The 14,442-nt window shown below is 42.0% G+C and overlaps 1 pseudogene; it reads right to left on the bottom strand.

Annotated features, from left to right (window-relative positions):
* Positions 1–7,802: 7,802 nt before the first annotated feature.
* On the bottom strand, positions 7,803–11,817 carry LOC147434824 (uncharacterized; annotated as a pseudogene).
* Between the last annotated feature and the right edge of the window lie 2,625 nt (positions 11,818–14,442).

Here is a 14,442-nt window from a genome sequence, read left to right as displayed (position 1 = left end):
ACTTCGTGCTCTGAGTACACATTGCTCACACTTGTAGGCGAGCACAAAGGCTGGCCCTTTTACACGAACACATATGGATATTTCTTTGTCCAGTGTCGCGCCTCCTTTGGCCCCACACAGACCCTCCAGGTGGTGTGAGTCGACCATTTGATTAGGCTAGAGGAGATAGAGCCAGTACACGCAATGATTGCCTTGAGGCCTTCGACCATCCCGTGCAGGTTATATTACAGCGGTAGGTCCTCGAGTGATCTATATAGATAGTGCTCAGTGCATATATCGATTAGAGTGTCGCACTTCTAGTAGACGCCTATCCACAGATGTTGTGACACTAGTTGGCGAGCCTAAATACACATGCTACATGAGCACCATAGGCACTAAGCTTTACTTTTTGACTTGTGGATTGCCGTACGATCCTTGACCGACCCAGCTCCCTACTTCGAGTAGGAGTGCCTCACCTCCTTTAGACACAGTGCCACCACCCACATCACTCAGGAAACCACCGCCAAGATTCTCCTCACCTAGACTTGATTTGCCGCCAAGCGTTTCGAGCTATCACGAGTCTAGAGCGATGTACATGGCGATTGCTAGCACTTTGCGTACCACTCAGAGTGAGCCACAGATAGAGACCCAGAGCCTTCGAGACACGTACTTTAGAGAGCCTCAACCTGGACACCTTGCACCATCTATAGATCCATGCCAGCCTTTGATGACATAGATTAGAGAGCATACGAGAGAGTCTATGACGACCACATCACCCCAGTTGAGAGAACCAAAGGTAGGGCCCGGTAGATCACCCATTGTAGATATGAGTGCCCCTAGAACACTAACCCCCACCCTTCAGATATTTTCCGAGACCAGAGAGACTAGGGATAGCATGAGAGATATAGACGATCAGATCTTGCATATAGTAGGCCGATCTCCACGAGGGCTTGCATATTATGTTGACACTTATGATCACCCCTTTGTGAGGCTAGCCACCTTGTAGCGCATGATGTCTACACCTAGGCAGATTGTGAGAGCCTACCCCAGGCCGATAGAGCAGTTTTTATTGATGAGCTCGGAGAGCAGTATCTCTTGATTGAGACCCTTGATTTTGATGACATTGAGTGAGCACACCTAGATGATAGCCTAGACACATAGACACATCCTAGGCTAGTGGAGCTTGAGAGAGTTGAGCAGACCGTGACCTATCTAGATGAGCTTGGTCATAGATACAAACACCTGACGAGTGGTGGATCCAGAGATCCTTTAGCCCACCTTCTTGCATATTTGATAGGAGATCCACGTGAGCGAGTTTATAGGGATGTTGATCATGCAGTATATGTTTTGACTATAGGTCTACCCTACTCCCCTCGACTTAGACATGATGATTTATGTTTACCCACGACGACCACGCTAGCTCCACAGCTACCACTAGAGAGATCACCTCCTAGGCTTCTTTTGTCACATCGTATTCTACCACCTTGGGAGATGTCAGATGAGGATGATAGTGTGCCATGAGAGATAGCTCCAGCACTTAGCCTGCCCACATGTAGAGCCCCTAAGACTAGAGCCCAATCACAATATTGTTAGGGAGACTACACCACCTACCACACTTCTCCACGAGACTTCCAGCACAGAGCGAGAGATCTCATAGAGTCATAGAGTGAGTGACTCCGATGGCTTTGTTAGATGAGACCACTCCACAGATTCTAGCTGCCCTTGAGCATCCTTGTTTAGATATGCCGACCTCACAGAGGCCCTTGGAGATAGCTGTCGAGCTAGAGCCATCTGCTAGAGTAAATTCCCCTATGAGAGAAGATGAAGAGCCGACATCATCACTATCCCACTCTTTTAGCTTGCATAGCCGTGTCATAGCCAGTGAGTCATAGAGAGAGCAGCCATGTCATAGCCAGTGAGTCACAGAGAGAGCATCCACCACATATAGATGTTGCCCTAGTGCCATCTACAACTGCTGATTCATGATCAGATCACCCGATTGAGCGGAGACCAGCCACGCGCCGTACTTTTCTAGATCAGGTTCCTAGAGACCACATTACTGACACCACAAAGATAGAGGTTACACCACAGATACATGGACATACATGGACTAGAGTGACCTCTACCGACACCCTCTGTAGGGATATGATAGATCCTGCTACACTTGTTTGGAGACCACGTACACAGGCATCTCAGCCATGTGTAGAGCCTTCTGTATGCAGAGGCTCTGCGACGATGAGTAGTGGCACTAAGGAGCGACACACGATAAATCAGGCACGTAGATCTCCACGTAGAGCTTCCAGGACAACCCAACAGGTATTTGTTCCCTGTGACGAGATACATGCTATATTTTTACATTGTGATGACACGATCGTATTTCTAAAGAGCCATATGACCGACGACAGTCTTTCACATGGTTGGCTCACATATAGACGGTCACTTGAGGCACATGATTACTTTGAGGGACAAAGACATGTTTGGGTACCTAGGCCACGAGTGGTAGCACACCCTGCGCATACAAGATCATACCCTAGAGCGAGACCTCCACGAGCCAGATGTCGACAGATGGGACTACCCCTAGAGAGGTCGGTACCTTCACAGCAGATAGTATGTGCTAGAGCTAGATGCACACATAGAAACGCTAGGAGAGCTCAGACTGACATCCCTACGAGAGTGCGAGCATTTCAAATTTCGCTACCGAAGAGCCTTCCACAGACTATTCAAGTAGAGGCTGATGCCCAGCCTACGACCATTCCTTGTGCTGTTGAGTAGACTTTACATATGGAGCTAGGTGTTAGCCAGCCCTTGACTATTAGAGATCGAGCTAAGAGATCATGCTTCATGGTGAGAGCTCTCTCTTGAATCCTAGCTGCACGCGATTTGAGATTTGTACACATTGATATGTGCACTAGATTTATGTGCATATACTAGAGGCACTTTTTTCCCTTTTGGGTTTTTCCCCTCTGGATATCCAGGTTTTAGACCCTAGCTTAGATGTTTTATTTTAATATTCTGTTACTTTTTATCTTGCTGCTGACATACCTCTTGGAGGTACAATGCTTTTGTTGATCTTTTGATGCAGTACGTAGACAGACATTAGCTTGCCCATGGAGATTGCATGACCATGTAGACATGATGTATCTCTAGACACGAGGAGCTTCCATGACATCAACCTCTTCATCAAGCCCATGCACATGTGTACTCCTTCCTATGCTATATGGTTTTGTACATTTATATTTGTTGATTGTGGCTTCTTCTTGGTGTGATAAAGTGCATTCAATTATGTTTTGTTATCCGCCATTAAAGATGTATAAACTTGTCCTTTCTTTAGTTAATTGACTTAGAGTTTAGTTTTATTAACGAGCCTTGAGGTTAGGAGGCTGTGACTTTAGGTTAACTCATTTACTTGACTACTAGTCATAGTTGGTAAAATTATTTGAGTGTTTGACCTTAGGAGTGTTTTAAGCATAGAGAGGCTTTCTCACCCAAACAACAAAGAAAACTAGTGAAAATACAAAGGAAATGGAAGAAAAACAAAAGTGCCACAAGTGTAAAAGCTTAAGCTAGAAGAGAAATCCTGGCTTGATTTGGTACTTCACGCACATTTATTGCCTATGGTAGTAGAGCCCTAGAGGTTCCCAGTTTGGGTGCTTTTCTTTGAGAAGCAAAAAGCCCCGGGTATACAAATAAGCACACACATCAAATGATTTTGCAAAATGTAAAAAATAACAAATGAAAAGCACGAAAAATGAAATGAGAAGACTTCCATTGAGCTTCAAGTAAAAAAAAATCAAGCTTTCGTATCGAGTTGTGAGAGTTAGTTAGCTAATCTATGACAAACATAATTAGGGAATCTTGCATTGGGATAAATTTACTAACTTAGCTAGTACTAGAGTAAATGTTTTAACCCTTAGTCGTAGCTAACTAATTGATAGACTCATTCATAAGCCCAAAACTCTTGATTAATTAATTTCAGTAAGTGCAATTTATTTTTCCTTAATGGCAGTGTCACATTTCATAATTCTTTGCATTTACTCATTTTGTGCTTTGCCTTTTCCTTGTACCTTATCACCATATATTTGAGCTTGCTACCTCATCCACTTTTTTCTTTTTGCAGGCCCATTCTTTCTCAATCATCTACCACGACATGGCTTTGTCAGGGATGACAAAGCTTCGAAAGGGGAGAGTGTTGATGGGTGAGCGTCAAAGTTCATAGGCCATTTCCATTACATTGGTATTAGAGATATTGGTTTCTCTTTTCTTACTTAAGAACAGAGGTCCTTAAGTTTTCCATGAAAGGTTGGGCCTATTTATTGCAATAGGGTATACAGGGATCTATTATCTTGGTTGAGAAGAACTTAGTTCAAGGTACACCGTTGGGAACTATAGTCTTAATAATGGAGCCTCTCGGGTTTTGCCTTTGGCTTACCATTATTGAGCTATGAGCAAGCTCAATAGGAACCATAATCAATCGAGAAATGTTAGACCCTCTCTACTAGTCTTTGCAATTATCAATGTCTAAACCATGCGTGTGGCTGCTTGAGAACTGATTTTCAAAGGTAAACAAGAGTAGTGACTAAGGTTTTTGAGGGTACCAAAGCACAAAGTAATTCTACGCATAGGTATAATTAGCATAGCTAACAATAACCAAGAGAGTACAATGAACATTGATAACTTTGATTTTTCACTTTAAGGTGCTAATGATGATGCCCCCATGTTTGCACCAAAGGATATGAGAATCCCTGCTTTGCAAGCCGATGTTATTCAAAAACTTCATGCTTATAGGATTTCCTCTCCTCTCCAAGAGGAGTCAGAGCTTAGGAGGCCTCTTGATGAGACCCCCAAAAGAAGACTTACTCCCATAAGAGAGGAGGAATCCAAAGATTCAAAGGGGAAAACCAATGCCCAGAGTTCTTCCCAAGGCAATTCCAACAACAACCACAAGAACAATCGGTCCAAGGAGAAGCGAGTTTACAAAGGTAAAAATAAACTCTCACAAGGACCACAATTTTTTTAAGTGTGGGGAGCAAGGACATGGCTATTTTTCTTGCCCCAAGAGAAATGTCCGCAATGAGACTCCAAGAGCTTCCACTATCAAAGCTCCAAAACAGGATGCTCATTGCAAATGATTGCCTCTCTCCTATCCTTGGGGAAAGGTAAGGGAGCATGATGCCTTCATCTTGTTTGACCCTGGCTCTACTCACAGCTTCATATCAACGGAGTTGGCCACCAAGTTGGGCATTCAATCTTTTGAGATGGGAGATACTGTAACTGACAATACATCTTTCAAGGGGCAGCAAGCCTCCGTTACTCCCTTAACTGGGAAAACGAGGCTTCATGTCCAAAGCTACATCAACAAAGAAGACTTTTTCATCTCTCCTCTCCAACATGAGGACGTTATTCTATGCTAAGTTGCATTTATACGCCCGTATATTATAAAGTGTACGTTTATTGCGGATACGTTGTTTATCCGTATTATACGTACATATCCGAATAAAATATACTTCAATCAAAATATATTTCAATCAAACTATTTATTGATTGAATATAGTTAGACTTATAAAAAAGGCACCATGGCATTTCGTTCGAATTGCCGCAATTGCGATTGCTAGAGAGAGCTAGAGACAGAGTTGCTGGAGAGAGAGAGCAATAGAGAGAGAGCATAGCAGAGCAGAGCCTAGACAGACAGAGTAGGTGATTTTTCTTGTGTTGTTTTATGTTTTTTTTTTTGAAATTTATTTGCTAACGCTGTTGTTGTGAAGCTTTGCTCCCACCTCAGTGTTAGTTTGTATTTTGTTTTTTACTAGTGCTGTTATTGTGGAGCTTTTATCACACCTCAGTGTTAGTCTGTAGGTTTAGACACCCTCCCTTGACTGTGTTGATCCTCCTGACACACTGCAAGGGGGATTAGACTTTAGATGCTTCATCCCTAATTGTTGCTGACCTCCGTGTCACACTACAGGGAGTAGCTTAGGTTGTACAATTGGACTTTCCGTCCCTGGTTGTTGCTGACCACCAAGTCGTAGTACAGGAGGAGCTAGCTATCTTACATCTTTTCTTCCTAGTTGTTGTTGACCATTGCTTCGCACTATTGGAAGATCGAATTTAAAAAAAATAGATTCCTCGTCTCTGGTTGTTGCTGACCATCGTGTCGCATTGTAGGGAGGGGTTTAGGGTTGTCAAATCCATCATCCTTGGTTGTTGCTGACCATCACGTCGCACTACAAGGAGATTGGATTTAATAAATTCCTCGTCTCTGATTGTTGCTGACCAACGTGTCGCACTGTAGGGAGGGGTTTGGGAATTTTAAATCCATCTTCCTTGCTTGCTGCTGCTGACTATCGTGCCGCACTGCAAGGAGATTGGATTTAATAGATTCCTTGTATTTCGTTGTTGCTGATTACAGTGTCGCACTGTAGGGAGGGATTTAGGTTTGTCAAATCCATCGTCCTTGGTTATTGCTGACCATCGCGTCGCACTGCAAGGAGATTGGATTTAATAGATTCCTCGTCTCTGATTGTTGTTGACCACCATGTCACACTGCAGGGAGGGGTTTAGGATTTTTAAATCCATCGTTCTTGGTTGTTGTTGACCATCCCATCGCACTACAGGGAGATTGGATTTAATAGCTTTCTCGTCTTTGGTTGTTGATGACCACCATGTCGCACTGTAGGTAGGGGTTTAGAGTTTTTAAATCAATCGTTCTTGGTTGTTGATGACCATCGTGTCGCATTGCAGGGAGGAATTACATATGTTTTAAGGTCTTTCATTACTGGTTGTTATTATTGTCCATGGAATGTTTAGATCTTTCGTTATTGGTTGTTTATTGTCCCCCCCATGAAATATTTTTGTTTAGAACTATTTACAATCATATATGTCAAATTTATATCTATTCTAGATTTACCTTACTTATATTTGCTTCATGTATTTTCAGGCTTCAATCATGGTAGAGACAAACTTAACACGTCAGCATCGCAAAATCATTAGTGATGCTCTGATTTTGTCTCTCTATGGAGATTCAAATGATCATTTGCGACGAGCATTTCATCCACTATAGGCAAAGTTTGATGATTTTCTGATTGAACTTGTGGAACAGTGTTGACTGAAGTTTTGCATTGCATTCCCAGTTTTGTTTGACCCAGCTCCCATAAAGGGGTGCCACCTTAGAGAGTCTTACTTTCGAGCAAGCTCTAAACCGGACTAAATATCGTTGCAAAACTATAACCTATGCAAGATTGGAGTATTCATGTGCATATCCAAACCGAATTAAAGAAAACATTCAACATGAGCATCCAAGCTTAAGGAGTGGAGAATCAAGAACAATCACATATTTTAAAGACAATTGCAAAATGAATTTTAGAAGTAATGCTTTCACTATGTCATAGATGATTGAAAGACTGAATGTTTACATTAAGCTTAAGATTTTTATAGTTCCATATATCTCTTGACATTAAGACCACAACCAATCTATCTAACCACAAGAATTGTCAGATCATTTATAGCTACAATGACCAAGCACACTACAAAAATTCACATTCATCATCGATGAAGATATTGCATCGTGGAACGCTCTCATGCACCCTAAGATCATAATGTGTATCCATTGCCATGCGCTAAGCCACTTCCTCTACATAGGCCGGTAATGCACTTCCAAAAAACAAGACAGTGTCAAGAATGATAACCATAAACACCCAAACATAAACAACATCATATGGCATCATCACAAAAAGAGCCATGCACCTCACAAAAATATGTGATATAAAAGTTTACAACACTACCAACAATATAAAAGCAATGTTCTAAAACAAGAAACGGAAGCCTCACTAGTTGTCAAAGATGTTAACACATGAGGGCACGTCACCCTCATCATCAAAGTCGAGAGATGTAGAGTCCTCCTCTCTGTTCCGCCTTTTTGATTGGAGTAAAGGCAAAACATATCCAGTAATAAGCGACTCATCAACATCAATTGCTACACATGCCCGTCCAGTAGCCAAGAAAGCCCACAACACTGGAGCAATACCACACCCAAGCTCCAAGAAAATCCCACTACGTGGACAAAGCAACTCCACAAAACAAGCCATTAAAGCTGAGCTCCGTTGTTGCCCACCTCGCAAGGGCTCTCCCAAAGGTGATCGTGCCTGCAAAAGCACCGGTAGATGATGCACCATAAAAGAGTCCAAGGGTAGAATGCCAAGATTGGAGAAAAGAACCTGGCTCTCTAATAAAAAACATGTCGGATGAGTAGCTACTATGTGCACCATAAAGAGCATAGAGAAATGGAACTGCAATGAAGACACCCATTTGTGACAGATGGACATAAATAAGAGTGAGTGGATAAGGAATGCAAACACAATCATGTACCTCAACGCGACCACCAAATCTCTCCATGTAACCGTACTCGTCGTGATGCATCACTACAATGAGTCGATGGACCACCATCTGTGAAGCTCGACAAAATCTCTCAACCCAACCAATAGCGTCACCTGTATGTCAAACAAAAAGGTAATACACAACAATCTTTAAGACATTTTCTCAAATAGCATGTGAAAATGAAACGCGGACCGATTTTAAGGTAGCATGTGAAGAAACACACCTGCCATGGACACCATGATTAGCAACCAGCCTGCATCCGCCAATGTCAAAAATGATAGGTGAATCCCAACACGCACATGCCCAAGGTAGACTCTTACCTCCTCGCGTGTATTACAAAGGAGGATTGGTCACACAAGACATAAAATCATGGACTTGAGCTCTGAAAGCTGTTGTAGTCTCAATATAGTCACCATGGATGGCCATACAACGTGTCTCCGAAGCAGCAAAATAAGAAAGATTAGGAGAATGCAAAGGATATATAAAGCTCAAGGTGCGACGCACAATATCTAAGCCAGGAGTGGCTAAGAAATCAAAGCAAAAACAAATAAATTGCAAGTACTAAAGAATCAAGCCAAGAATGCATCTAGAACACAATGGCTCACTCTTAGCACGAACAATCTCCTCTGTGGTAGTAGTATCATCAACATGCTCCTTTCCCTTTTGGGAGTCATGTGAAGCTACAAGAAGGTAAATGACGCATATGAATGTATGCAAAAGCATAGAGAAAGCAAAAGGTAAATACATAGCATAATTAATACCTTTTACGCCCACATTTACATCTTGTTGCGGTAAAATCATTGTAGCAAAACCGCAGGGAGGCACCACTTGAGCCGGAATCTGGGAAGGTATCCTTGTGACCTTGGGAATATGAAATTCCCCTGAATAGCATCTGGATCTCTCTCTCTCTCTCTCTCTCTCTCTCTCTCTCTCTCTCTCTCTCTCTCTCTCTCTCTCTCTCTCTCTCTCTCTCTCTCTCTCTCTCTCGCTCGCATCAGCAAGTTTCCTTGCTCCATGTCAACCCACTAAGGACATGTCTCTATCTCGAACGGAGAGAGCGTATGAAGTGCTATAGTATACATGGAGGAATCCTCCGGAGACAGTTGAGTCCACTGCCTTACCGAGAAAGGAAGAGCAACTAATAATTTCTTGGACCCCCAAGAAGGATAGACACCTATGAAAAAAAGGACAGATTAATAACATTGCAAAGCATACACTCATGGACACACACATTCTAAAAAACCTCTACCTGTATGCTAACCATTGAGCTGCCATACGCAAGTAGTCGATTTCCTTTTTTAGTGCTTTCTTGTGCATCTTTTGTCTTTGCCTCAAGAGAGACCTCTTGTGGAAAAAGGTATGGCCTAGCTTCAAACTTCACCTCCTCAAAATAGGCAGTTAGCGTACAATCATGTGGCAACGGTGCTACACCAGGCAGCTCAAAGAAGTGTGATGAAAGTTGTAATTCCCTCTCATAGGCATGTGACAAGAAACTCTCTCTCCGAAGCCAACTATAAGTACATAAAAGATTAGTACAAGACACTACATACACTAAATAAGCTTTGACCAAAATAGTTAGAGCACACTTACGTTCAAAAGGCGTGATCCCCTTTTTTCAAACCATAGGCTGCTCTATTTACCTTGTCAGCCTCCAACAATCCTAGCCAAGTTATTTTACTTGGAATTGGAGCATCTGCCAAATCCATCAAATTAAGCTTTTCCAATGTAGCCCAGTTGTCAGTTCCCCACTTGAAGCCCATAACCTTTGCTAGCCAATTGGTTCCCAAGTTTGGATCCACAATATTGAGCAGCTTGACAAACAAAATAATACAATCAATAAAATTATATACATAATCTAGAAGAAGTAAGCAATGGCATACCTTGCCAATTTTATCAGAGAACTTTGTAGTGAGATCTTGTTGAATTTGTTTCTCACATTTCTTCAATTCTTTCTCTGACAAATTATGCCTCAATTGATCCAATCTCTTATCTTTCTCTTTGGACATTTGTACCTTCAAAACATTGTTGTTTATTTAGTTCAACAGCAAGAGTTTTATGAACGACCCCAAGAATATAAAAGATTTTTATGAATGAACAATAAGAAAGAAAAGTAATTCTTACATCTACACCAATCTTGCCAAGTATCTTCGTGTCAAAGGGTACCATGGCTCACCTCCTTTTGAGTACTTTCTATGCACTTCAGCAATAAGAGCTTGATCTTGCATCGGCAACCGTTTTAAATACACTTCATGATCGGCAGCATAGATATGTGTCGTATTCACAATCTCATCTCGCAAGTGGCAAGCAACTAGAGCATGTGTGTTCATGCTAAAAGACACAGAGATCATTACTTATAAAAGCTTTGGGAACAAAGCTTATGAGCTAAGAAAAATTTAAAAAGATAAAGAAACTTACACATTCATCCGTTGCAAGCTACTCAACAAAGCAATGTCAGGGACCTTTGTGGGGTCTATAATGGTGCAAAGAACCCTGCAATGCTTCTCTTTGCAAGTTGAAAATTTCTCCCGAATGGAAGCTATCCATGCCACAGTACGGTGGTTTCCCTCCTATACATAAAACATTTGATTGGACAAATCTTTAAACCTTATATCTTTCCTTAGTTCACTTTTAAACTCCTCATTAACTTCAATCCAAAATGGATCCCAAATTGCCTTAATTTCATCTAAGTTTCCAAAACATAAAATTAGTATTGACACACTAACTTAAAAAATGCTATCCATAGAGTTAGTGCCTTACTAGTGAGAGCTGAAACTTCCTTCTTACATGTCTACACCGAGACAATAAATTCTCCCTTCTCCTACATGTAGCCCTCCTTGGAAAAAGCTTCCTTCAATCCACTAAGATCATCTCTAAGTCCTCTTACTCTAGCATAGGGGACCAATCTGCACAATGGGATTGGAGGGCAATCAAAGCATCTGAACAACCTTGTGCTAGTCATGACATCAGCACCGCTATGCATAAAAAGCTTTTGCTCATCTTCATCCTCTTCTTCTATTGTGGTTGTGACCTCGTCTCTCATCCTCCAAGGGACTATGTGCATAGCATTTTCAGCAGGAGCAAGAGTATCATCAACCTCATGCACTGAGCCCTGACCAATTTCAGAGGAGGCTATTTCTTCTTCTTGTGTATCCAATTCTTCCGTCATTTGTGTTGCAGAAACTATGGATACTTCGTCAACTTCCAAGATTCCAGACCTTGAGGAATCATTTGGTGACTTTAAACTGAAAAAGAAACAAAACCTCCTTCATATTTAGAGAAACATTTCAATCTAAAACATTATACGCAAAGAATCGAGAGAACCTTTGAACTTTCAAAAAATGTAAATCCCCAAAAACAAAACTCTTGACCAACTACGTTGTCTCACCTACGCAAGGCCCGTCCACGTTTTCCCCTTTCTCCTAATGTTCCATCTGCAGACTTTCTTCTGGAAGAGCCTTTTCCGGCCATTGAAACTACCTTCTCAAAGGCAATTACTATGTTAGTTTTGTAAATGCATGATGGCTTCAGAGGGCATATTTCCAACATTCATCAATGGGTGGTATAACAAGTCACCCAACAACACACTAGTATTTACTCTGTTCGATCTACTTTCTGCTTAGTAGTTCCAATGACTTGCCAAAACACGTATACATACACTTCAATCCGAGAAATAGAATATATACATTAAAGGATTAAAGATCTATGACAAAATATAACAGTTATAAAGTGCCCTAAGCAGCTCTTTAGCAAGCCACAAAACCCATCTTTGAGTAGCTATCATCATGAGGAACTTGAAGCTTGTCATCTGTTAAGAGAACTTGTCGCTAATAAGTTAAGGTTGTGCCGATCGCTAAGCTCAAAAACTTAGGAAGGCTTGAGAGATTGATTTGCTGAAAGATTAAGCTCTTAAGCTAGTCCTTAACTTCACGAACAAAAAAAAATTTCTGAGGATGATACTACCTTTTTTTGTTTAAGCTTCCTCACATTAGACCTTACAAATTATAGAAAAAACCAGAAAATTTCTATCTCAGTGATTTTCTTCGCCCCGCAGCAGAGATGTTAGCGCAGACGTAAGGAAGTTCCAAGCTGGAGTTCTGAATGCCACTGAGACTGTCTCAAGGAACTCTCTCAAGCCGTAGCAGGACTACTTGTATGCCTCAAGTACCCTGCGCCGCCGCAGGGGAGTTAGGGACTGTTCCAAGATGGCTTACAATCCGCATCAAACACCAAGCACTGTTGCAGTGAACGAATCGAAAATAGCCTGTAGCGCCTTGCACCGCCGTAGGTAGTTTAGGATAGCTGTTTCAATCCAGCTCATGGACTTCACGGCGCCGCAGGGGTGCTTTGGACAGTACAGTAGCCAAAGCACTGCAGTTTGCATAAAGACCATACGGCACCGTAGGGTAGTTCAAGGAAGAAATGGAGGCGACGCAGGCCAGTTTCAATCCAGTTGATGTGGGGAAGTTTTAATTGGCCTCATGCACCTCGCGGTGCCACAGGGGATCTTGGGACAGTTTGTGAGCCGAAGCAAGGCAGTTCGGGTAAGCATCTCGAGACGCAGCAGGGCAGTTCCAAGGAAGAAACGCCGTTGAATACCATTATCCAAAAGTTTTTTAATGAATAATTAAAATTGGCTTAACACTACAAGAGGTTGTGTGCTCTTGTGACGCTTTTAGCGACGAAAATACATTGGGTTTTTATAACCCCCGGCGCCGCTAAGAGCGTCGCTAACAGCGTCGATACGGGAACGTCGCTATATAGCAACGCCTATAGCGACGATTATAGCGACATTTGCAGGCCATCTATGGCGACGTTTATAGAGACGCTGTAGAGCCTTATATAGCGACGTTCAGAGCGACGCCCGAGAGAAAAAAATTGGTGGCACGGAATCCATCAACCATATTGAATGTTTCATTAATTGATTCACCTTTGAAAAAAAGTGCAAAGGTAGATATAGACCCAAAATAGTCACCCACAAGACAATATAACCATTAACTCCATCATCCATAGTTCGTATTGTTTGCAAAATAAAGATACAAAATGTACAAGCGTGAATTGATGAAAGTAAATAAATGACAATTGTACACATAGGCAAAATCACTTGATTGTTAAACTTTGCAAATGTAATAGTTACAAACCATTGTCATTATTGAAAAAATATACATGGTTTTCAAAAAGACATATAAAAGTCGTCTCATGATACATAAGCTATGACAAAAAGAAACTAATGCTATCTACGGCTAAACTAACGTCGTTTAATCAGACGTATCATTGCATCCAAGCGGCGTATCTGTCGGATTCTGCAAAAGAAAACAATACTATAGCTTTTTTTAAGTATAAACATATAGCGATGTTTATAAAACAATACAACAAATAGAAAAGAGTAAACCCTAATACTAACCATGCCACCGTAGAACTCAGAATGTCCATCAGGGCGTTTAAGCCCTTCCTGCCTACATACTCGCGCTCGTACGGTGTGGGATCACGTCCTGTCATCGACCACTGTCAAAACATACAAAGAATCCATTATGTTAGAATTTAAAAACCCATAAACCCTAAACTATCAAACATAGAGAGTAATGCGAAAACACTTACAAAATCGGCCTCAAATGATGCCCACCCGCCGCTCCCCAAGTGGTGCGAGCTCCCTGCCTCTACCCGCGCTCTGGCCGCCTCCTTTTGTTGCTTCCACTTGTCGCGATTCTCGTGCGTTGCTTTCTTCGCATTCTTCCAATCTTCTTTGGCCAGCCAATCTGGTCTATTCCACCCATGCTTGATTGCTTTTTGCACTTCAGAACGTTCGTGCTTGCAGTATTCGCACATTCGAACCTTCATCACATCTTCATTGAAGCGCTCATCCCGTGTTGGAACGGGAAACTCGTCATGAAGAATGTTGATGACTCTGTCTTTTAAATTGTTCGGTACTTCACTCCAGCTGTTTAGTATGTAGTGTCTAAACACCTGAGAGCAAATACCGCGCATGCACGAAATCACATTCTTGCCTTCATCATCCAAGATGATGCTGCCGTTGAAGTCGACGGAGTAAGGCAAGCCCTCTCGCCGCTGACACGTGAACCTGGGTTGGGTGTCCCG

The sequence above is a fragment of the Adiantum capillus-veneris genome, chromosome 19 (assembly GCF_014529385.1).
Source record: "Adiantum capillus-veneris isolate H3 chromosome 19, ASM1452938v2, whole genome shotgun sequence".
Taxonomy (NCBI): Eukaryota; Viridiplantae; Streptophyta; class Polypodiopsida; order Polypodiales; family Pteridaceae; genus Adiantum; species Adiantum capillus-veneris.
This window is presented reverse-complemented; position numbering and strand designations above follow the sequence as displayed.